This window comes from Harpegnathos saltator, unplaced genomic scaffold (assembly GCF_003227715.2).
Source record: "Harpegnathos saltator strain DR-91 unplaced genomic scaffold, Hsal_v8.6 scaffold360, whole genome shotgun sequence".
In the NCBI taxonomy this organism is placed as follows: Eukaryota; Metazoa; Arthropoda; class Insecta; order Hymenoptera; family Formicidae; genus Harpegnathos; species Harpegnathos saltator.
Window position 1 is genome coordinate 459,110 of NW_020230162.1, and position 24,442 is coordinate 483,551.

Sequence of the window (24,442 nt, forward strand, 5' to 3'; positions counted from 1 at the left end):
CGGCGGCGGCGGCGGCGGCGGTGGCGGTGGTGGCGGCGGCGGCGGCGGCGGTGATGGTGACGGTGGTGGAGGTGGTGGTGGTGGTGGTGGTGTAGATGGTGGTAGTAGTGTGTGGCGCGGCGATGGGATAGCGTAGAGGAATGGCTTGTGCGGTCTCTCGAAGCACAGGATACACCCCCCTCCCTCTCTTCTATTCGTGCGTTCCCTGCTCGATGACGAAGTGGGCATAACCACGTGCTCGTGGAACGCTGCCACGGAGGGTAGAAGGGGTAGTTAGACAAACGAGCCCCTTGTGGGGTGTTCCAAAGGATATTCTACCAACCGACCGTATCGCGGCTGCCCGGGCATTGCTGGCAGGATATGTAATAGTATGTACGTACTCGCGTAATATTAGAGCTCCCTCGTAGTTTGTCTGCTAACAGGGAGGGTAGGGGAATGACGAGCGAGAATTACCTCCATTTACACGTTTGGTTTAGACGAGACTGTGTCAGTGCTCAATTGCCATCTTGCATCGAGATCTCGCGATAAATCCACCGGGCGGTTTATACGCCGGAATGTCTCGCGGGGTTCTCACGGGACGCGCCGGCTGTGAGGCTGTAATTTAAGGGATTACCCTCGTCCGCTAATGTGCGCGATTTTTACGAGGATTTCATCGCTGCTCCTCGAGTCCAAGTGTCGAACGGACGGTACGATATTTCTGGCGGCGCGATCACATCTGATTGGTACAGTCGCGATCTATCATTCACGACTGATGGCACCGTCCTACTTAACGTTCGCTGCGATACAAGTTATTGGGCAGGACGAGGGACACCGCGACACAGCCCATAAAAGATACAGGCGTACTAACGAAATGTTTATCTTAGGACCGCTCTCCGAGGCAGCCAAGAACTGAATCCAGGAAACGAGACACGGGGAGAGTAGCCGGAGCTTGTAGATGGAGTAGGTTGGCTGGACTGGTAGTCAGCTGCTGTCAGTCCAGTCCATCCGTCCGTCCAGGGGTCCGTTCCAGCCAGACACAAACCCCACCGCCTTTCGAGGTCGGAGGTGGATACACGCTTTTCTACTTAGCGAAGGGGCACCCCCAAGGGGGTTGAAGGCCGAGACCCACCCTAATTGCGTCCGAGAGACTGGACAAAGCGCGACTCGTGTATGTGTGCGCGCGAGCACGCTCGAAGGCGGAGGTGGAGGCGAGAAGGTCGGCGGCGAAGGGAGGTGGGAGAAGGAGAGGGAGAGGAGAGGAGAGGAGAGAAAGAGAGACTGTTATGTCCGGAGCCAGGCGTTCAGTTCCGGTTTCCACCTCTAGTCTGTCGGGCTACTGCCCTCTGGCGCTCGACACGGTGTACTACAAAGTTTGGCGACTGAATAAACTTGGCGGCCGACCCTCGAACAACTTGGAAAAATCAGACAACACGATGTGAAAAGGCACGGCCCGGAAATAAAGGAGCGGCACCGGACAACGACGCGCGGCCGCGGTCTTGCCAATATTTGCAACGTTCCTTGTGCGAGAGAGAGAGAGAGAGAGGGGGGGAGAGAGAGAGAGAGAGAGAGAAGCGCTCTATATCGGATATATCTAGTCGAATGTCAACTATATCGCATAATCGCGATCGAGACTCGACGCTGCCCAATATATCTTGGGCGATTTCGAGTACAACGCGTGTAGAGCAAAGTTACGAATAAGTCAAAAGTCTTGACCTCCCGCCGCGTCCCCCTCCTGACACTGAAAACAGAACCACCAAGTTCAAGCGGGGTGCCCCTTATGTCTTTAGCGAAAGGGAATCGCCAAATTGCGTTAAAAGAAACATGCCGAGACACTCTCTCCTCCGTTCTCTCGCGTAAACGAGCCGGCTCGAATCATTGTTTCGGCGCTTGAACGTATCGGACCCGGAAGGCATGAAAGTGTGCCTCTACGTGAAGACAACATCTACGCGTGTCCGTGGCAGGCAGCCGCTCGTGCCTGGCGAAACGTGGATCGTGTGGCGTGGGTGAGCACACCAGCGCCTCTTGCAGCAAGACAAGAACTCGATGGAGGCGGAGTTCGAGGTACGGCCTTCGCGTTCGCTCCTCCCATAAGTTGGCAAGCTGCTGGGGCAGGAACACAGTCGAACGGCACCTATATGGATCTTGGGAGCTCAGCCAGGCTGACCTGGCGCGCTCTGATGGCAAGTGCCGTAAATGTGCACCAGCACCAGCACATATTCCACCGGCCGGAGTCGAGGCCTGCGGATCTGTCTTGTCGTCGTTCTGTGTTCTCGTGCTCGTCTCTTTCTCTCTTTCTCCCCCGTTCGTCCCTCAACGTGCCCTAACATCGTGAAACCGGCAAAAGTATCACTCGCTCCTCTCTACCTCCTCGCGTCCAACAATTGGCCCTGATCGGGCGTACGTGACATTCGTCGGCTCGGACATGAATGTGGTGTTCACGCACGGAGGTGTAGCCCCTCAAATTTACATCGTCTCACAGATTTGTTGCTCGACGCCGGGCCGTACAGGACAGCGCGTTATTTTCAGCCGAGTTACAAGACAACAACAACACCGAGAACGGCGGCATGCATCGGCATCGCCGCCGATCGATAGCGAGAAGCGAATGGAAGGCACGAGAGTCCTCCGCCGCGCCTCGCCTCGCACGCTCGCTGACTGATGAGGAATCGGGGAATTATCCTTTCAGTAAATCGTTTTAGAACCCCCCTGTAACCGTAGGAAGTGAAGATCAATAAAACAGCGAGAGAGAAAAAGAACAATTTGAGGGTGGCTCCGCTTTTACAGCGACGGTGCACGTTTGACGGGCGGAGAAGCGGAGGGGAAGAGGGACGAGAGAGCAGCGAAAGAAGGGTGGATGAATGGTGTGCGACGCGCGAAAGCTGGATGGCGGAGGAGGAGGAGGAGAAGGAGGAGCAAAAGGGGAGAAACGCGACGCGACGCGACGTTTCGTTCAATTTAAATGAAACTCGTATTAACGATGTGAAATCAACGAATTCAATTAGGCGAGCTTTATTAATACAACATGATTAATTAAACAATAGCGTCGGTAGAGTCAGGCATCTCCGGGAGGAGAGAAAGAGACAGAGGCGGAGGCGGAGGAGGAGGGGAGGGAAAGGAAGCGAAGCAGAATGAGACGAGGGGGAGCGAGCAAAGGGTTACCGAGAGAGCGCGGCAGATGTTCGTGGCGTCGACCGAATTATTAAATATCGTAAGTTTGCACGCCCGTCGTCGCGAACAAGCTTCTTCAGTAGGTACGGCACGGTGCTTTTTCCCCGTTGCCGGCTTTACCGTAGCACTTCCTGCGCACGTCTGACGGATCGCAGCCCGTGCGCCGGGCATGAGCAGCGCGCGCGAGACGGCGTGAAAGGAATCCCCTGTTTGACGAGTAGACGCGAGTATATCGTTATTGCACGTCGGCTCAGCGGTTCAACGGAAGACACACATTTGTTTACTCGGGATTGTGAGAGTTTACGAGCGAAACGGCACCTGCCTTTGTTCTCTCGCCGACTCGGCGGCAGAGAGAGGAGACGACTCTCTCGCTCACTCTCTCCATCTCTCTCTCTCTCTCTCTCTCTCTCTCTCTCTCTCTCTCTCTCTCTCTCTCTCTCTCTCTCTCTCTCTCCCTCTCCCTCTCCTTCCGTGAGACTACGGCAAGCGCGTGCACTTTGCTCGCGCCTCAACCGAAACGACAGGCCTGAATTTAACCGAGGAAATATCAACCCTTCCGAAACGAGTCTTTTCCAAACTCGACTACGGGGATTATGTAGGCGAGAGAAGAAGTCGCGAATTCTGCGTTTCACGTTACAATTGTGGGACTTTGAGAGAAACTCGCGAGGATGATTCGCTTACAACGGGGGGGGGACTCGAATTCCACGCGAGGAGAGACCAAATAAGAAAAAGTAGAGGGAGGGAGGGAGGAAAAAAGGAGAAACCTTCTCACTAATTTCCCTTTAACTAGGTGGGGAGCTTAAGTCTCTTTAATTGCAGCTGACTCGAGTTGGCGCGTTATCGCGCGACTTTAAGCTAAAATATCTTATTCCCTGTAGCTCTTCATATCGAGTTGGGCATACAAGCCGCGGCGGCGTTCTAAGGTTTAGACAAACTTTTTCAATGAAGATTATTCCGAAGTCCGCTAACTACTCAGCGCTCTCTTGAGGGTTTGCGCCAACTTTTTTCATTCGCCTAACTTTCCCGAGAACCTGCGCGCCAGAGCGAAGGAGAATGGAGTAGATTGGTGTGAGAGAGAGAGAGAGAGAGAGGGGGGGGGAAGAGAGAGAGAAAGAGAGAAAGAGAGAGAGAGAGAGAGGGAACAGAAACACATCGGAGACGGCTACATGTTCCGTTTACTGCCATCTTAAACACCTGTGTTACGAGCGCGTCGATAGCGAACGCTATCGCGAGAATCCAGTTCGTAAGAAGCGTCTTAATTAACTAACAGCGCCTATCCGACGACTAATGAAAGACGCACGACATCTTTCGGCGAGTTTGAGAAGTAAATTAAATATACATTTGCGTCTCGCGACAGTCTAAATGTCCGGCACCGATCGGACCGGCTGATAACGAAATAATTTTTACCGTGTACCGTATTCTAATTAATTCAACGACAAATGTGAAGTCATTATAAACATTATATTCGTACATTTTGGGCTGGTATTAAGCCGTAACTTGAAACTCGTCTCACCTGAGAGAAACGCGTTTAAGCCCGTATTAATGTTCGTTACTTCAAACTTGTCTCACGCGACAGATGCTCACATCTCAATTTAGATGTTGGACGAAATCCAATCGAATTACGCAGCACAGGTGGTCTTTACTGTCACTCGCGATCATGATGTACAAGTGAAAGAATTCTCGCTCAAAAATTACACTCGCAGGCCGCGCGACGAACGTGCCTAAAAGAGTCCACTCGCAACGAGTTTTCCACGTCACGACTTGATTGTTAATACGACTCTCGAGTGCGCTCTAAAGTGCTCTCGCGGTCGATAATATATTGAGCCACGAATTAAACGACGAGATTCGTCGAGCTTAACGCAGCATGATGTTATTAACGTTCGCGAATTAATCTCCCTCGGCGTTATTATTAACAGTAGCAACGATGTCCCTTTCATGTCGTTACAGCCCGGCCGTTTCTCTATCGGGCAGTCTACGCGACGACACGGCCTTCCGAAGAAGGGCTCGCGCGAGCGCGCGCGATTTATCGCTCGTTAGCCTTCAGAGCGCGACCAGTCGACCGGCCCTCACCAACTACCACCGACCGCCAACACCACCGCTCGATTCGAGCATAATGATTGTAAGAGGTATGCGGCGTATTCAGGCGTCAGAATCCGCGGCCACGTTGCCGCATAATTGGTCTGTCATTTTTCGGCCCGTCAAAATACACAGTGGGCATAAAGGAAGAGGGAGCTGCTGCTGTCGATGCTCGGCGAAGGACCTGATTAGCGACCCATGCGTGGGTCCCTCCGGTGAACGTTCATCCGTAAATCCCAGTCATGCCGGAGACGCGAGACTGGGTGGGGACCTGGCGAGAGTGTAAAAAAAGGAGCGAGAGAGAGAGAGAGAGAGAGAGAGAGAGAGAGAGAGAGAGGAGACAAAACGACGAGGACTTCTCTCCGCGTGACGCGAACACCTGACATTCATGACTCGAAACATCGTTTGACGTTCATTCAGGGCAACTTTTCGAGGCAGCCTGTTTTCAGCGCACGAATCGAATAAGGCCCCCACAATGGCCTGTGATGCAGGCAGCGTTGATAATTGAACGTTTCAGTGGCCTGCCTGCCACGAGTAATAACGGTATAGGTACCATGCATACATCTGATTGCGAGGGATCGAGCGTTCTGTGGTGTTGTAGTAAAGAGGGAAACGTGGCTGGCATTAAGGACGCTGAGTTAAACCTACCTACGCACGCACGCACGCACGCACGCACGCACGCACGCACGTACGCAGGTAGGCAGGCAGGCACGCACAAGTCCTCTCACTGAGATGTCTTCATTATCCGCTGACAAGCTCATCGACTATGAATAGAAGCCGCGGAAGACGGTGAGACTTTGTCCGTGAACGAGCTACGACAAAGCGCGAAAACGCGATTGTACCAATATTATTACCGTCTCGTCCGGATGCGCCAAGGAGAAATACGCTCGTAGAACAGCCCCTCAGCGACGAAATGATTTTTGCCTCTCGGTGTGAGCGCGCGATAGCGTGGGCAATGAGGAGAGTTAGTCCGCTTAAAAATACCTACGCTCGCGCACACGACAGGTAATTACCACGACCGTCGTGTATTAACGACATGTGTGTGTGTGTGTGTGTGTTTTTCGTGATTTTATCATCGGCGGCACTCATCGCACGCACGCGACAGCAGATTTCCAACGGCGGCTCATTCCGCTCGGCGGAAGCGCACCGACGCGTCCTCGCATTTTGAATATTGGCAATCAGGTCGTCGCATTTAATTTCGGATCCCCTGCGCCACAAGAAACGACAAACGTTTTGATCAAACATTTGGCAAACACTCGTCGCGCCAGGCTCGCTCGCTCGCTCGCTCTCCCCCTCCCCCTCGCCCCCTCCCTGCCCCTCTCGCGCGCTTGTCTGAGCCGAAACAACTCTCTGTCGCTTCCACAAACAACCGTCAAAGCGAGTCGAGTCGAGTCGATGGAGGGAGACGGACGATCGGTTGTTTTGCTACTGTCTGTGCACCAAAGTTCGCTGGGATGCATATCTCTCCGGGGCGTTTGCTTCGTCAACCTCTTCACGGCTCCTTCCCGCGCGGGCGCGCTTCAGAGTCAGCGTCCCCCGCGCTTCCTATAATCTGCCTAATATGCGCCGGCTGACCGCGCGTGCTTCTTCCTCGCGACCTGCCGTGTCTGCGAGACGCGGGCTCTCGCATTTCGCGGAGGAGACGTATGATTACCCGCGGCCGTGCTCGTTTTTCGCGTCAGCTTCGTGGATCATAATACCGGACGGGCCGAAACTTTCTTTACGAACGATCACCTTGCCGCTCACGGCCAGTTGCAACTATATCAGCGCAATATAGAGATCGCGCGCGCGCGATCTCTCTCGTAGCGTAATAAAAGAAATATACGCGCCACGTCAGAACTTGATGCGGGCTGGCAATAAAGCGACATGCCGTTGTTACCGTAACTATTAATTAGCAGCGAGCTACAACAACGCCGCGGTGCCGTCGCTCACGGGATCCGTTTCTCAGCGCAGAAAGCTTGAAACATATCGCGCGGCCTAAATGGAAACGTCACGACGCTCGTGTAAGTGGCTTGTCTAACATTTTGATTAACACGTCGGTGCCGGCAAAACGAAGGCGGAAAGCTGCGAAACGCGAAAGGGGCCCCGGCCTCCTCCCCCTCGCCCGCCTACCCTCCCTCCCTACCAGCCATCTCCTCGTTCTTTACGGTATGCGTACAGACGTAGGTTGGTATTAGCTTGTCGGGGAGAAGGCGGCTGTCACTCAGCCGGGCCAGGTATCTGAAAGACCGTCTGGCTGTCAGGAGGTAGGTGTACGCGCAAAGGCTACGGCATGTGAATCGATCTGTTAAAGAACGTGTTTACACGCTACCGCCTCTCTCACTCCTACCAACTTTTCGATAAAGCGACCGACCGATCGCCGCGCCGGACCGACCTCCTTCATTCAATTCGCGCTACATTGTTCTAACAATTTATGCCGAATCTCACCGCTGAATCAGCGGCTGATCCACGCGTAGAAGCGGCGCGGGCGTTTCGGGTCTGCTCGCTGCACCGGGAGAAAAGCGCCGCTTGACATCTGCATGATGAAACAATTACGGCCGAGGGAGCTGTGTTTCGCGCAACTATAATAGTGTTGCTGACGGTAAATTTGTGTGTGTGTGTGTGTGTGTGTGTGTGCGCGCATTGCTACTATTATCTTCCGGATCAGGAGTAGACATACGTTGCTTTGAACGGAGTCGGAGGTGCCTATAAATGTAGGATATCTCTTTTCCACCCGGTGCGTGCTCGATGCATCTCGCAATGTCCTTCTGCGACAAGATCAGGTGGTGGCACACCGACAACTTTTACACCTTCTACGCGTTCGTAGCGTTCTTGCGGACGTTCCGGAGAGGCAATTTCCCGGGGTTCGGTTCCGCGGCTACCATCACCGACAAACGAGCGAGCCGACAAACGGTCCTTCGCTTATTCTCGGCAGGCCGCGGCAGGCCCGCGTGCTGTGCTTCATAGCAGGCCAAATAAGCACAGTTTACAGTCGAGGGTCGTGGGGTTCATGACGTTACTTATGCAATGTAATTCAACTCCGCTCTCTCGAATCGACTTAGCGAAGGAAGAGACGCGCGGGGGGCGGCGAGGAGAGAAGGGCGCACTCGCCAAATTCATGCCCTCTTAGAATACAACCCTTGTGCGCGGAAGGGTCGCGGGGAGCCCTTATATTACTTACGTAGTCCCCGGATCAGGACCACTCGGCCCCCTTTTATGTGTACGAAACCCTTGCGTATATAATGCTCTCCTCTCGCTAGCGAGAGGCATCTCGCGTTCGTGGGGGGGTGGCGGCCGGTCACCCGACAGTCTTCCCGAATTACTCGTCGTTTAGAGCTCGTTCCTGGAGCGGAGCGGAGTGAGTGAGTGAGTGAGTGCGGATGCACATAAATATACACGTATATTACTCGCTGATCGCGTCCTCGGTGAGAAGGATCGCTCACGCGTGAAGGGCGTTTCCACGCCACTCGTCAGATTGCGTATCGAGCGATACTCATCCGATTATATCGAACGCGCCAATCCGACGAGGTGGCGTTAATCTCGCTCTCGCTCGTCGAGCCGTCCCCGGCGAGAGACGAGAAAGAGAGAGAGAGAGAGAGAGAGAGAGAGAGAGAGAGAGAGAGAGAGAGAGAGAGAGAGAGAGAGAGAGAGAGAGAGAGAGAGAGAGAGAGATAGAGAGAGCCGAGAGCCTAACGAGGCGCGTCCTCGTTATCGCGCGAGATCGCGAGAGGAGATCCGTCGATCTCGACGCGTTTCCGCTTCGCGAAGAAACACCTCGATCACTGCCTTTATCCGAGGCGAGCGACTTATCCGTATCTCCGCTTCGAGCGCGCCGCTTCTCGTTATTTCGCTACTCGATCGCGGACGGTAGATTAATGGACGTGTAATCATCGCGACTAATAAAATCATCCGCTGCGGTTCTCTCCGTCGCTCTTGAAAGGCGCTCTTTCACGACCGCGAGATTGTCGCCTCCCTCTCTCCCCTCTCGCCCCGCTCCTTCCGTCATTTCGGCTTTCACGATATCGAACGTCCCGCTTTTCGCGGAGGGAAAAAAGAGAACGGACATTCAATGAAATTCGGTGAATCGTTGCCTCGCCGACAGCTGTCTTATTCTTCGGGTTCGTCGCCGTGCAGCCGGATCGCGACAGCGGAGAGACGAACTGGGGCAAAGCGGTGTGACGGGGGCGAAAAGAAAGTAGCGGTGGGCCGCGAAGGCGGCGCGGCGGCGGCGACGACGGAAAACGGGAAAACGGCGTCTTTGACAAATTCGATTCGCGTGTCACGGCACGCGGAACACGGCGAGAGCCGGAAAAGTGGAGGGTGTTCCACTCTCGCAGTCGCTAAATCAGCTAAATGGCTGGCAGAACCGAGGCGGGGGGGGAGAGTTGGGGGGGAGAGTTGGGGGGGAGAGTTGGGGGGGAGGACGGGGGGACTGGGAACCTGTGTAACGCGAGGTGTGACAGGCGTGGCTGACGCCATCGGTAAAATCTTGAATATTTGATGCCGCGCGCGCGTCGCGGCTGCCGCCGCTCCGCTTCGACACGACTACCGAAAGAGACGCCGAGACGAGATGTAGAGGAGAAAGAGAGAGGGAGGAGGGAGAGAAGAAGAGAGAGAGAGAGAGAGAGAGAGAGAAAGAGCCGCGAGAATTTCAAGCGTCGTGCAGAAAATCAAGTCTCATCGCCCCTCTCTAAGAGGAATCGAGTGTAGGAATACCGGATTGTCTGGCCCGTCACCTCTTATCTTCGTTACCCGTCATCGCTCTTCGTTCCGCGAGAATTATTCAACGGCTTTAATGCCGCGCGAGTACACGGCGCTGAATCGGCATACTCCCCCCACCCCCCACCCCGCCTCGTCGTGCAGCACTATTCGCGTTTGCTCGCGACTCGCGATATCAATTATTTGCCGTCGTATACGCGCGCAGGATTTGACTCGATCGATCCGTGAAGGATCATCCACGTTGACGTCGTCGTGATATAATCTAAGATCTACATGAAAATACAAACGATTGACAACCGAGTGTCTCCCCCCGAGTGAGATAAGATCCGAGTCGTGGCTATTAATTCACGATATTCAAACGTTCCCCGACGATATGATGTTTGTATAATAATTGGTTTGAAGCTAAATCAACACACAGGCGCGCGCACGCGCGCGAGTATGGTAAAAAATTACTTCCCCGACGAGTCTCATCATTGTAGGATTTTATTCGACTTTCCTCGGTCTGCGCAGTCAAACTGCGCGAAACTTTGGGACTCGGTTGGTTCCTCTCCCGGCCGATTTTTCCTCGTTCAGCGTGTGCGAGTAACGACTCGCGGAGATCGGCGGCGTCGCGCCGCGCACACGCACTCTCTACTTCTCGCCTAACGAAGTGCGAGATAACTCCTTCTCGCGCTGATGGACGAGGTAAAATGTTTCCTCTCTCTCTCTCTCTCTCTCTCTCTCTCTCTCTCTCTCTCTCTTGTGCGCGCACGAGCACGTGGTAATTCCCGCTGCATCTCGAACTCTCGATATTATGAGTCATCCCGAGCGCGAAACGACCAAGGAAGATAACAATCGCGTTAACGTTTTTACGACGTGTGTTCGGCCGGACGCCAGGCGCGCGCGTTGTCGGCGCGGAAATGATGATTGAATTAAGCGTCTTAAAAAGCTCGGGACGTCGTCATTCGACGACCACGCGCGCGGCGACGACGGCTCGTTTCCGTTCGAGCAACGGCGAAACGGCGCAAACAGCCTTTAGTGCCTCCAACGGCAAACACAGGACCTACATACCGGAACGGACCATCGTTCCAGGGCTCATCCAATTAATCATTTTACGAGCCATCGACTTTCCTCCTACCTCCCTCCGCCTCCCTGCTACATCGTTGTCCCGTGCGCGAGGAGAGCCCCGCGAAGCGCAGTGCGCGAAAACGTTCCCCGTTGAAGAAGCAGAGAAAAAGAAAAAAAGAGACGTAAACTCCTCGAGAAAAGAGCAACAGAAATAAAGAGGGAGAAACGGCGCGACGTGATTTTTATTATTATCGTCCGATGCGTCCCGACACGCCGCTGCCTGTGACACGTCCGACGAATTAACAAGCTCGGATCGTGATTTCCGACGGTGCATCAACGCCCTCGCGTCCCGTTGTTAATGCGTATTAATGTCGAGCATGTAGATATTCGTTTTACGTGGATCCGCCGTGTGTAGGTAACAAGCGCATTTATTTATGGATAGGTGGAACCGTCCGATGAAACATCAATGTGTCCGCGCTTGAGCGCGAGAGAGGGACGAGAGCACGAGAGCGACTGAGATGCGTTTATAGACGAACTAGCGAGGGCTAGACAAAGATCGAATGAGGAGACCAGAAAACAGAAAAGAGAAAGAGAGAGAGAATGTGTATGTGTATGTATGTGCGTGAGAGACAGAGAGAGAGTGAGAGAGAGAGAGAGAGAGAGCGAGAGAGGGCGGGAGGGCGGGGACGGGAGCGAAAAAGAGACGACGATAGAGAAAGGGGGATGAATAGGCGCAACGAACGCGGAACGAACGTGTTTGTGAAAAGTACGAAATCGTCGGTTGATAATGGGTGCAGTTTATCAGACCCCTCCCCCCTTGCCCGTGTCCACAGCCCCTGTACGCTCTTCCGTACTAGCGGCGGCAATAGCCGGGTGCTTTCATTGTACACGCGGCCTGCAAACAATAATCATGACACGCGGGATTGCCCGGCAATGACAATGGAATTGATGAAATATCGATTGCGCGCCCGACGACACCGTATAATTGTTTTACAACGACTGGAGCGCGCCAACGGCGCTGCCCGATAGAAAGCCCGCGCGCGCGGACTCTATATAAAATCGCTGCCGAACCGATTTCCATTATATATACACACACACATATATATATATATATGAATGTATGTATGCGTATATATGTGTGTATATAAGCGCGTGCATGTATGAATGTATGTACGTTATGCGCGCCTTCATACTCTTTTCAGCGGAGAGAACGAACGTGTGAACGAGCAAGATTCGATGGAAAAATAGGGAGAGAGAGAGAGAGAGAGAGAGAGAGTGAGAGAGAGAGAGAGTGAGAGAGAATCGACGTGTCGGAATTCGCGAGGACGCGCGCGAATAATTGAGGGGATTATTTCCAAAAAACGCGACGCGTCTCCACTTTTAGCGCGGAATCAAGCGGGCTTGCACGCGCTCGAATATACCGCGTGTAAAAATCATATACATCTTCGAGAGCGACGCTGCTCTCTTCCTTCGTTTACCTTTTATCACGTCCAAAGCAGACAGAGACGGACGAAAGCGGCGTGCCGCCGGTTCCCCGCCTGCTGACACGTTCTCCGATTAATCGCGGATTAATACGCGTCGCTAGCAGCGGACGCTCGACCGATCCTCCACCACGACGACGAAAGTGTATCGCGTCTCGTGTATAACAGGCCCGTAGCGGTGTGCTTAATCCTTCGTCTAAAATTCCGCGTGTTAATTAGACGCGCGAACATTAATCGCGCGCAATTACTCGACTCGTGTCGCGTCGCGAAGCGCTTCCGAAGATATCAGCAGCACGTCGGCGGACTGGCAGGGCACATTGGGTTGGCAGGGTGGAAAGAGGGGAGGGGCGAGAGGCGGAGGAGCAATAATCTTGAATCTCATAAGCAACGCATGTGTCACATACAAGCGGTGTGTCGTATGCCAGGAGGAGACGAGGAGGAGAAGGAGGCGGCGGGGGTGCGACGGGTCTTCTCTCTCTCGCTCCTAAGAACAGGTGGTGCCTAAAGGGCGAGGAGATTTGTAGTTTCATTAGGCAGCGGCTGCTGCTTATGACGCCTGGGCCCGGTTGTCTACAACCACTTACAACGCTACTTACCTGCGTAGCGTCGTAAGTAACCCCTCTCTCTCTCTCTCTCTCTCTCTCTCTGTGTGTGTCGCTGCCTCTCACCCCACCTCAATTCTACGTCGTCGAGCCATTTGCAGCCTAGCGCGGAAAACGAGCAAGAACTATGCGTTCAGTTTGGGTAAGTGCCATCAAGCGAGTTATACGTAACTTAAGCAAATGCGCCGAAATAAAGCTCCTCGAACACCGCTGAGCGCTGTCGAGGAAGGGGTGGCCTCGCGTTTAAGCGGATAACGCAAGGTAAGATAGGTAGAGAGAGCGAGGGAGGCAACGTGTTATACACAAAGTATACACAATCGGATCGTATTGGTCAGGTCGATGGAATTACTTTTTTCCCGAATTGCACGCTGTAAGATCGACCGCTGAGAATTAATAAAGGCGGCGTACTCACCTCGACGAAATGGACCGATAAAAGTGAGAGAGAGAGAGAGAGAGGACGATCTCTCTTGGAAGTTTATATTACAAGTAAGACGGATAGCGCGCGCAGCGGGAGAGAGGGCTGAGATCTTAAAAAAGTAGCAGTTTGGAAGTTGGCGGTTTCCCGAAGCCGCAAGATTGGCTTTCGAAAGCGTCCGCATCAAAAAGTTCGCGCAATTGCCCCCCCCTCCCTCCCCCCTCTCTCTCTCTCTCTCTTCTACGACGGTGGTGGCGAGAAGAGATTCTAAAGAAGTTTTCCAAATTGCTCGACGATCTCGTCGAAACGACGCTCGCCGAGCGTGTTCCGAGCCGTGAGCGGAGGCGCTCCGTCGAAAACTTTTGACGTCGGCGGCACGTAGCCACCGTGTGTGACGTGTATCCGGCATTCATGCATTCGCACGAAAAAGATGCAGATGGTGTTCGCATAATACGGACTCGGGGAGGCAGCTGCGCGAGTATATACGACGGATTTCTCGCGGCTCTCTTCTCGCCGAATAAACTCGCTCGAACACAACCGGCTGGAATATATCATTTGTGTACGTGCGATAGAGACTAGACACGAGGAAATGCCGAAAACGAGATGTAAAGAGGAAGCGGAAACTTCTAACACGAGCGGATCGTCTCTTCATCGGAGGAATTACGGTTTTTACCCTGCTCCGCGCACTGTCCACGTTGACAAAAAAATAATAATAATTATTCTGAGGCAAAAATGTAATATCGCCGCTTCGCGCATGACTTCGCGTATGAGCGTTTATAATAAATCCGATCGTTGCGGTGACGACGACGACGACGACGACGACGACGACGACGACGACGCATCCTCTCACGCCCGGCGGCTTATTAAAAAGGGGAGGATAACCGAGCAGATGCCGGGAGAGAGTATAATTTTCCAGCGCATCGCGAGTTTTTTCAAAACGGATCATTATAACCACCTTTCTCGCCGCCCTCCGTTTTTTGCCGGCGCGCGAACGTGCCGGAGACTCTGATCCGCGGATCTCATCGAGTAACGCGACCGCGACTCCACGAGGAGAGAGATCGTCGGTGGCAAAACAGCCGCTGGCTAACTCAATTCTAACCCCCTCCCTGCCATATTCCGTCACCCATCCCAAGCTTTATTATTATTATTATTATTATTATTTATTAATGATTAATAGGTATCGCTCTTTAGTATAAAATATATTAACGGTCAAATACAAATTTCAACTTTCAATGTACAACGGACAAAACCATTGCAAAATGAAATGTTATTACGAAAGTACTAAAAACGAAAAAGCAATTATATGAAAAGAACAGATATCGTTGTCGTCATCGTCATCGTCGTCGTTGTTTGTGCCGTATCGTTCTCGCAGAAGTGCCGGACGGACGTGTTCCTGCTCGAAAGCGCCGTAATTACGAGTATCTATTATAGGCAGAAAGAAGATATTTATACAGCCGACGTGCCGGATGATCGAGGAGGCTCTTTCGCCCCGAAGACGACCATGACGCGACCTTTTTCTATATCGGCCATAGAAAGGGGGAGAGGGAGAGAGAGAAAGAGAGAGAGAGAGAGAGAGAAAGAACGAGAGGATGATCCACGACCGATCCGATCGAGCCATGGACTTTCCGTCTAACTACGGGTTACTCTCTTCATGTACGTGCGCGCGCGCGCACACACACACACACACACACACATAACGTGCTCGGTAAATTAAGCGTCCATTCAGCGGCACTCGACGGTAAGAATACTCCTTGCGTTCATGACGTTGTTTGCTTAAAGGCTACAATGCTGTTGCTGCCGCTGCGCGATGATAAAGCGTCGTTAAAAATAACCCGACGCGATCGGAACACGAAATAGCCGGGATAACGAAAGCGCGAGCGCCTCCATAGATTGGGTATTCAGGTGTACAGCGCGGTAAGATTTGGGTAATCGAGTCGATTGAATTTACAGTGCACCTGGAGGGAAGGAGAGCGCCTGGGCTCTTTCGTGACTATATATAATTGCACGACGAAATAATTATTATAGCCAGGAGACTCATTCTTGTAGCAAGGGTCATCACGGTGTTGCCGAGCGCAAGTTTGCGCAAGCACATCGCCGCTATTTTTTCTTAGGAGAACAAGAAGATGTAATGTCAACAACGGTAGTGATTGCGACTTGGCAGTGATATTAAATTTTCCGTTCCTCTCTCAGTGTAAGATCATGTGATATAGCGAGATTCTTGATGGTTAATAAAACATTCACGTTTTCCAAATTACATTTTTCCAAAATGAATGCTAGCCAATGCATGATTATTATTCTTTCGGTTGTACAGCGCGCGGAAATTTCGACGGTTCCCTTCGCGGTCGACGTGCGGGAGAGAAAACGAGAAAGAGAGAGGGGAAGAGAGAGAGAGAGAGAGAGAGAGAGAGAGAGAGAGAGAGAGAGAGAGAGAGAGAGAGAGAGAGAGAAAACGAGGAGGAGCCAAAGGAGGTGATATAGAGCGCGCGGGCGCGTGAGGGAGAGCGAGTTAATTTCATAGCTGATCACCCCAGGTAATCCAAGCGGGAGCGATGCCACTGATGCGGAAAACAAAGCTGCAGGGTGCGACGAGTCACCCTACCAAGCTTTTCCGAGTCGTACGTCATAAGTGCTTCCGCGCTAGATTCATCATCTTAGCCGAGCGGCTTCCAGCAGGGTTATCCACTTTTTCCACCCTTGTCGACGACGCTAGACGGCACGGTGACGGGGATTATTCTGCTTGAACCGTCCCAAAATCTTCCCTTCCAGAAGAAAAGGATATTCCTCCGCGTGCGCGCGCGTATGACTCTACAGGATTTTTCTCTTAAAATGGAAAAACCGTCCACCGTCGCCGCGTCGCCTCGCTCGCGCTCGCGTTGATATCGTTCCGCGAGAATCCGATAATGCGCGTCCGTTATTCCGCTCCGCGCCGCGCCGAAATGGCCGAATGACGACGATCTGTGGAAGCCGCCGCCGCGCGCTCTCCCGGCATTTATATTTTCCCGGTATCTATATTTTCGACGGGAACCTTCGTTCGACGCGTGTTACTACACAGATAGAACCGTGATACTATTTTATTGTGCGCGTCGGTTATATAATTCCCTTTGACATTGTTTCGCGTGTACCAATGCTATCTGTTACGTCGCGATTCAGCGCGCGCTCGCGCGCGTATACATGTCGCGCGAACGCGAGACGTAAAAATGCGTGCCTCCCCCCGCGAACCGGTCGTTTTTACGAGCGCGTAAACGAATAACATTAAGCCGGCTGCGCGTGCGAAAGTTACGAGCGGAAAGACTCGAGATATTCAAAAAGAGGCAGAGCCGGCGAGCGGCCGAGGAGAGGGAGGGGGAGGCGCTCTCGCGCAGGGTGTGAGACTCACGTACACGCCGCAGGACCCTAATGGTGGCTGCTTACGAGTTGATTTATTTATTCGAGTGGCGGTACCACGGCGAATCCACCCTAAGAGCACGCCAGATTAGCCCGGGGGCCTCGTGTGTATCTTTCTCGCGGTTCTATGGACGCATAATAGACACGCGTGATAGACGAGAGAACGAGCCCGCGTGACACGAGGAATAAAGTATAGCTGGGGACGCGTAAAAATGAGAGATGCCCTCTCTCCCTCTTTCGTCTCTGTGAAAAACGGAGTCTCGTGTGAGAATGGAGCGCGTCACGACGAAGCGAGCAATTAAACGCGCCGGAGAATGGCGTTATTATACTTCCCAAACGAGTCCTGAGATTTATCCAAACCTTTCACTAACAAGGAGCGTTTCACACGTGACGGTATAATCATCGTGAACGATGAAATCATTGCAGTCAAGATAAACGAGCAAAGCAGCAGATATTAAATACGGTTGCACCACTAAGAATTAATTTGGCCGATAGAAGCCGAGCAAGGATGTTGATTTTTTAATGTGGTCGTTTTCTTTTTTACAATATGATTGGTGTCGTAGATGATTGGAGAGTTTTTCGCCTGAATGAAAAATGAACTTTAACCTGCCGTTGACTTTCCACTGGGAAAATTCGGTGTTAAATTGGCAGAGACGTATCCAGCGAGACGAACTATCGGCAGGGAGGGAGGAGTACGTGCGCGTTACGCGAGACGTGGTAATCGGTCTTGGGAACGAGCCACTTGGTATCGGAATCACGTTTCCCATAATCTCCGGTAATCTCATAAATAATGCGCCACGCACGCACACCGCAAGCGTCCGCCGCTGCGCGAGGCGCAAACTCGTTTGCGCGCTGGTGCGCGGCGGTTTTGGAGGACCGATCGCGCCGCAAGGCAATGTGCATCGTTCCGAGTGCGTTTCGCCAAGACGTGCGCAATCATTCGCGCGACGAGTCCACTCGCGATCGCGATCGGAATCCCGTTTGCCGTCGGTCGCGTCGCGAGACAGTCGCGAGCCAGATAGATAAATTCCGATATACGTTCCAATAAAATCCAACAATGACCAACCGAGCACCCCCCCCCCTCCACCCGCGCTCGTGGAGCCTTTTTTGCCGAAGGAAAAAATGACTTTTTGCCGATGCGAACGTGCACAAAAGCATGTGTACAATCGCGCAGCGATGCAGAGAGACGCCAGCGAATGACCGCGTCATCCATATTCCCGGCTGGACCTCGATTTTCATCCCCTTCGTCGATGGAATCGCTGAAGAGCGAGGGCAAGAGGGTGACCGACACATCGGTGTCGTGTATGTGTGTTATATATATATATATATGTATATATATATATATGCGTGTGTGTGTGTGTGTGTGTGTGTGTATACATACGTGTGGACGAGGAAAAAGCGAAGGGGCGGGAGGGAGGAGGGGGGCCAGGTTCGCAATGCGAGCGGATTGACCTCGCGATTTGACGCTATGCAAACGCCCCGGCCAATTATCCGCAGTCTCCCCCTTTTTCGGATTTCATGCCCATTGTACGTCGACCCCTGCGCGGCAGAGAATGCACATCGTGTATTCACCCGGCTAAAGCGTTCTTGCCCGGTTCGCCATGCACTTTCGCTGTTGCAGCGCGTTACGCGAGTGTCGTAACAAGCGTTACACAATCCGAGCCCAGCCGGCGTTGTCCGCCGCCAGGGACCGTTCGTTCGTCCGCCGATTGTTCTTTCGTACTTTCAGCGACTTCAAATTCTCTCTCTTTCTCTCTCTCTCTCTCTCTCTCTCTCTCGCGCGCGCGTGCGATATCCCGCTTCAAAATTAACGACACCCCCGTACGGTGCCCTTGTGGGGCACCGAGGGGTACACGCGGGGGTACGGTTGCGACGAGCAAACAGAATCGGGGGATGAATCGCGTACAAATTGGAGATTCATTTCCTTCGCATCGGACACGTTTGTTAGACGCGCGAGAAGGTACAAGCTACGCTACCAAATATCGAGTAAAAAAAACCGAGAGGGATTGAAACGAACACGAAAACATGAATCATCGAGCTTTCAACCGACGATCGCCCTCGCGACCATAAATTGCTCATGTTGTATTGTATTAAGATTTAAGAATTGCGAAAATAATTGGGTCATTCGCGATTTCTTTGGCTCGGAAACGAGTTACTTCACCGACGTAAAATCAAACAATTACCCTGAAAAGGTCGCGGAATGACGATGGATAATTTTTCAGCGTCTATTTAACGGAAAGTACCACTGATGAATGGAATGGTATAACCAAAAGTTTCGCCAACTTCCGCAAGCCTCTAAATATCGGCGGCAGAAAGCTGCCGCCGCGCGGTCGTTTTACACTCGAAGACACGTCACGCTCAGCGACTTCGAAGGCGTCGATTCACTCTTCCCCGCTGCTCTATTCAGAATCCCGACGTTCCCCTTTCGCTGAAAGGACACGGACGAGTTCTTGTCCAAATCCTTTCAATATATACATATGTATTATGTACACAAACACGCGCGGGAGCGCGTAAGAGGCGGGCGGGAAGAACGATCCTCCTCCTTCTCGTGACAAAAGTCGGCGGTGTAACCGCGCAAGGAAGAGGACAAAGGAGCCATTTTATTGCTGCACGATAACAGTCCCGTACGACTCTCGCTTTATTGTAATGCAATAATATTTTTTCTCCTGCCCGTATTACCTGGGCAACTGCGCCGACTTGAGAACCTAATGGACGCCGCCGACGCAACGACTATGTGGAATTCGCAGGAACGAACGTCGAGTCGACATCCCGGACATGTCGAAATTATTCCATCGCGAAAGATTTTTTTTTTCAGGGTGGGTCATACTATGTCGATTCTGCGATTCGTCGAAACGCGGAAAAGTTACGACCGGACGCGCTCGTCAGCCAGCAGCGGAGACGCGCTTGAAAAAAAATGAGAATTCGCCCGAGCGACTCGTACAACCGAATATCATCATAGGAGCGAATTTACGCGTCGAGTACCGACGAGTATGTTAAACACAGTCGGTATTACGGCCGCATTTTATTCCGCTAATGCCGCGTACTTTATCCCACCGCGTAGTTGCGCTTTTATTCATGAACACGCACGAGAGAGAGAGAGAGAGAGAGAGAGAGAGAGAGAGAGAGAGCGAGAGAGAGAGAGAGAGAGAAAGAGGGGGAGAAAAAGCTGCGCATTTATACATGAGTATATATAGTTACACACACATACGCGCACCGCGACGGTGCATCGTGCGACCATTCGAGGCAAAAAGCGACATCAATGTTAATGAATAACACGAGGTGAAAGATGGAGATTCGGCGATTACTCTATCGCGCGCGTTCACGTCCAATAATTAAATATCATCGCCGGCGGGTTAACGACGAGTCCTAAATCATCCTTCTCCCGCCGAGCAGCGCGCGCTCTTCCCCCGTGTTTTCCCTCCCCCGCCGAAAAGTGGACACAGAATCCGGGAGACGCGGACTGAAAAACAAAACAAAAAAAATAATAAATAAAACACACGCGCGTCCGCGAAACAAAAATAAAAAAAAAAAAAAAACCATAAAGCCTCGCACGGGCGCCGCTTTTGACGCAGACCTCTTCGGGGACTGACGAACCGGCTGTCGCTGTTCGAAGAGTCGGAGATGGGTCCGGGTGGAGGAGACGGACGAGGACGAGGACGAGGAGGAGGAGGAGGAGGAAGCGTAGGCGACGATAGTGTGTGGTGGTGAGGGGTCACGACAAAACATGGACGTGTCGACGTGTCCTGTCGCATATTTCCACCCTTACGCGCGCGCGCTCCGCGGGTAATCATAAAACTCAAACCGCGCGCGTTATAGTATATGTATAAAACTGAAGCGGTGCACTTTTCCGACCGGTGTACATTCGAGTCCTCGCTTTGAATACAGCGCCCGGAGGACGGCAATAAAGAGTTTTGACAAACGGGCTAGACGCGCTCGCTCGCTCGCTCGCTCGCTCGCTCGCCCGCGCGTGAACGCGACGCCGGGCGTCGCGTCGCCGCCACCCACCGCGGACGTGGACGCCTCGGTGTCGACGTCGGTGTGTGTGTGTGTGTATACATGTACATATATGTAGAGACCGCTGTACGTGTGCGGGTGTGCACTGCAGGATCGCAGAGCTATGTGCTGCACCGCCTGGCTTTTTCATTCGGCCGGAAAAACGAATGAACGTCGGCCGTGACGACAAACGGCGGGTACACGTCGAGTACATGAATACACGAGCGGCCGTTTATACATTTCGCTCTCTCTCTCCGTATACTGCAGTTGGCATATTCCGGCGTGTTGGGAAATCATCTTCGAGAGGGAGGATCCAGCCGGAGAATTCCGCCGCCGCGCCGCGCCGCGTCGATCGCACGACAATCGACGCGGTCGCGCGACTACCTTCTAACGCCGTTGCTTCGTTAGCGGTTCGCCCGCGAACGTTATCGGCCTCAACGGTCGCGCCTCGCTAACCGAGAAGGGGGTTATCGCGCGAGAAATTCGATCGAAGGGAATGCGGACCAAACTCGACCGCGTTCTCCGCCGACGACGCTGCGAGCGAGCACGCTCACTTCACTTTTACGCTCTAATTCGCGCGCTGTTAAATGATTTCTTCTCCTCTCTTCCCTCTCACCTGCCTTTTTCCGTTTTTTTTTATTTTTGTTGCCAGAGGCGAAAAATCGCGCTGCTGGTTTTTATAATCGCTTCCATTCGTCGTCGGCACGAGTCACGCCAATGCGCGCATCGTTGGCGCTCTTTTTCATTTTGTTGTGGAAAAAACAAATGAACGTCGGCTGCGGCGACAAACGGCGAGTGGCGCGCGTCGTCTACATGAATACACGCGCGCGAGCGTTTACGTGCGACGCTCTCTTCCTCCCTCTCTCTCTCTCTCTCTCTCTCTCTCTCTCTCTCTCTATCTATCTATCTCTCCCGCTTCTCTATTTCGTTCTCTGAACTAACGCGAATTATGAATATGTACAACCATTAGAGCGCGGGAATTTTTACAGAGCGTTGAGGATAAAGCGCTACTACACCTGCGGTGGCGCCTCGTCGCGGTTAACTTCCCATGTCCGGCCGAAATTTTTATATAGTGCGCGCAGATCTTCGACGTACTCGAAACGAGAAAACAGGATCCCGCTGATTGGTCACGTAATAAAAAAAGATTATTCGATTCAGGCGAATGGAAATTACCGACGACGAGCCGAAATAACAACGCCAACTTAACGCCCGAAGAATCAAAGTCGCCTTAGCGACTCGAGAAGAACGGAGATGATAATGTAATATAAGAAAAGCGTCAAATGTATCTTAATTTCGTTTACTATAACATATCGCGCACTGATAACTGCGAGATGAGGCTTTCATTCGCCACTCCTTTCCGTCTGAACATCAATACGATGTTCCATCCGGGACTTGCGGGACCGATTCAGTCGTCGAAAGCTCTTTCTCTCTCTGTTTACGCGCGCACATCGAAATTAGCTCCGATTGAAATCTTCACGCATCGTCGGCGTGTTCGCACAGAAAAATTCAACCCGCGCTCGCGCCCGACACCCGTCGGGAATTTCCATCGACGCGACGATTATCAGATACGCGAGCAAATTTTTGCCATTCGGCATCGCGATATACAATGTCGTCGGCCGAACGACAACACGTTGTGTCGCACGAGTAGCCACGTGCTCACATGTACACATGCCCCCCACCCACACACACACACACACAAATGTAATTTCTCTCTCATCATCCGGAGTGGCAGTGGCGTCTCTTCACCCCGCGCGCGCGTCCGCCGGAATCATCCAACGATGAAGCACTCGATTACTGCATTAACAATGCTACTAATTCAGCAGTGTCCCGCCCGTATAGCACCCCTTCCCGCCTCTCCCTCCCTCTCTCTCTCTCTCTCTCTCTCACTGTTTGGGACGCGGCGCTCGATTCAGAGCAGACTCGAATTGGAATCGATATCATATCGTTTGCAGCATCCGTCCGGCCTCGGTCACGAGTGTGTGTACACACGGCTTTCGGCGTGGCTGCCGACACTCGTTTTCCGCCCGGCCGTTAAAACGGTTAAAACGACCGCACGACCGATACGTCATTCCGCGATGTTCACGAGCGGCCGTTGGGCGCGCCGAACACGATCGCCGGCCAATCGTAATCGCTAACTCCCGATTTCGACTCGCCGCGGTAATGAAATCGTATCGCTCTCGCCGCACGTTCAATCACCACCGCATTTATTCGATATAACTAACTAACCGAGCGCTTTCGCGCTCTTCCCCTATCCTGCCTGGTCCCGGGCATATTCCTTAACGAATACCTCGAGAAAGCGAGCAACGCGAGCGGCTAATCGCCGCTAGGGATGCAACGATAAATCGATAATATCGAAATATCGATACATCGAGAGTTATCACAAATATCGAATATTTATCGATATTTTTTTTGTCTCCGATAAAATCGACATATCGATGTGAATTTTACTGATTTTCGTATTTCTCAGTTATAGTTCTGGCGACCTATTACGATTCTACGACCGAGATGAAAATTACAAAAGTGAGTGAATTCACTAGAATATATATTATGTAACTGCTCGATGTCTAGTAAATTTGCTCACTTTTATCATTTCCACCTCAATCGTTGAACCGCGATAGATCTCCTGCTTCATATATGGATGGTGATCTCCGGCAAACGACTGCGATTCATTATATATTTTCTAATAAGAATACGACAATAAATTATATGAAGATCAAAATTTTTTTAATTCCTAAAAACTTTTCAAATTTTTCGTGCATACCCTTTATATATGCATACATTTTTTTATATAAATATCAATATTTTTCGAAATTATCGATGTTTCCGAATGACGATAATATTGTTATCGATATTTTGAGAAATCGTTGCATCCCTAATCGTCGCTACTTTTTCACTTCCGGCCTCGCGCTGTCGTATACATTTATTATTGACTAAAAGGTTACTCCCTTGATAAATAGTCATCATAATTATGATTTTTGTATCAGGATTTCGATTTTTGCCAAGTTGACTCTTCATTCGTTTCCCGACTTTAATTCCCGGCTTTTGAAATAGAGAAAGATGAAAAGTAAGACTCGTTGGCTGCGAAACGCTCTGTATTCCTGGAGAAAGAGCAAGGTTTAGGGAAATGCTGTTACGGCCCGTTTTACGCTTCGGCAGTGCTCGCTTGTCTTGGAGGGAAATGCCCAGAATGACCAGCTTCAACTCGGATGTACACGGGCTGAACACATGTCTCGCGCTTGAACGTCGTAGACGAGGCGCAGCGTGTCGCTTGTAAAAAGCTCCGCGGTGCGGAGAGCACGCGGTCGTAAAGCCGCACGCGTTTACGGACGTATCGCGGCGGCGATTCGCGAATCGGAGGTACATCAATTCCCGCGGATATTTCTTCGGATGCAACGACCCGCGTAACGCACGCGGCGCGCAGGAGAGCGGCGGAAGGAGACTTTACGTCGATATAAACATGGTCGGCGGTAGCATCGGGACAAGAGAAACGCGATCGTATGGCTGCTGTGGGTCGTCGAGCGACGTTCCCCACCGTCGAGGCAATGAATACGAATAGGTTTCGAGATACGATCTCTCTCGGGATACGCGCTCGCGGGCGCTCG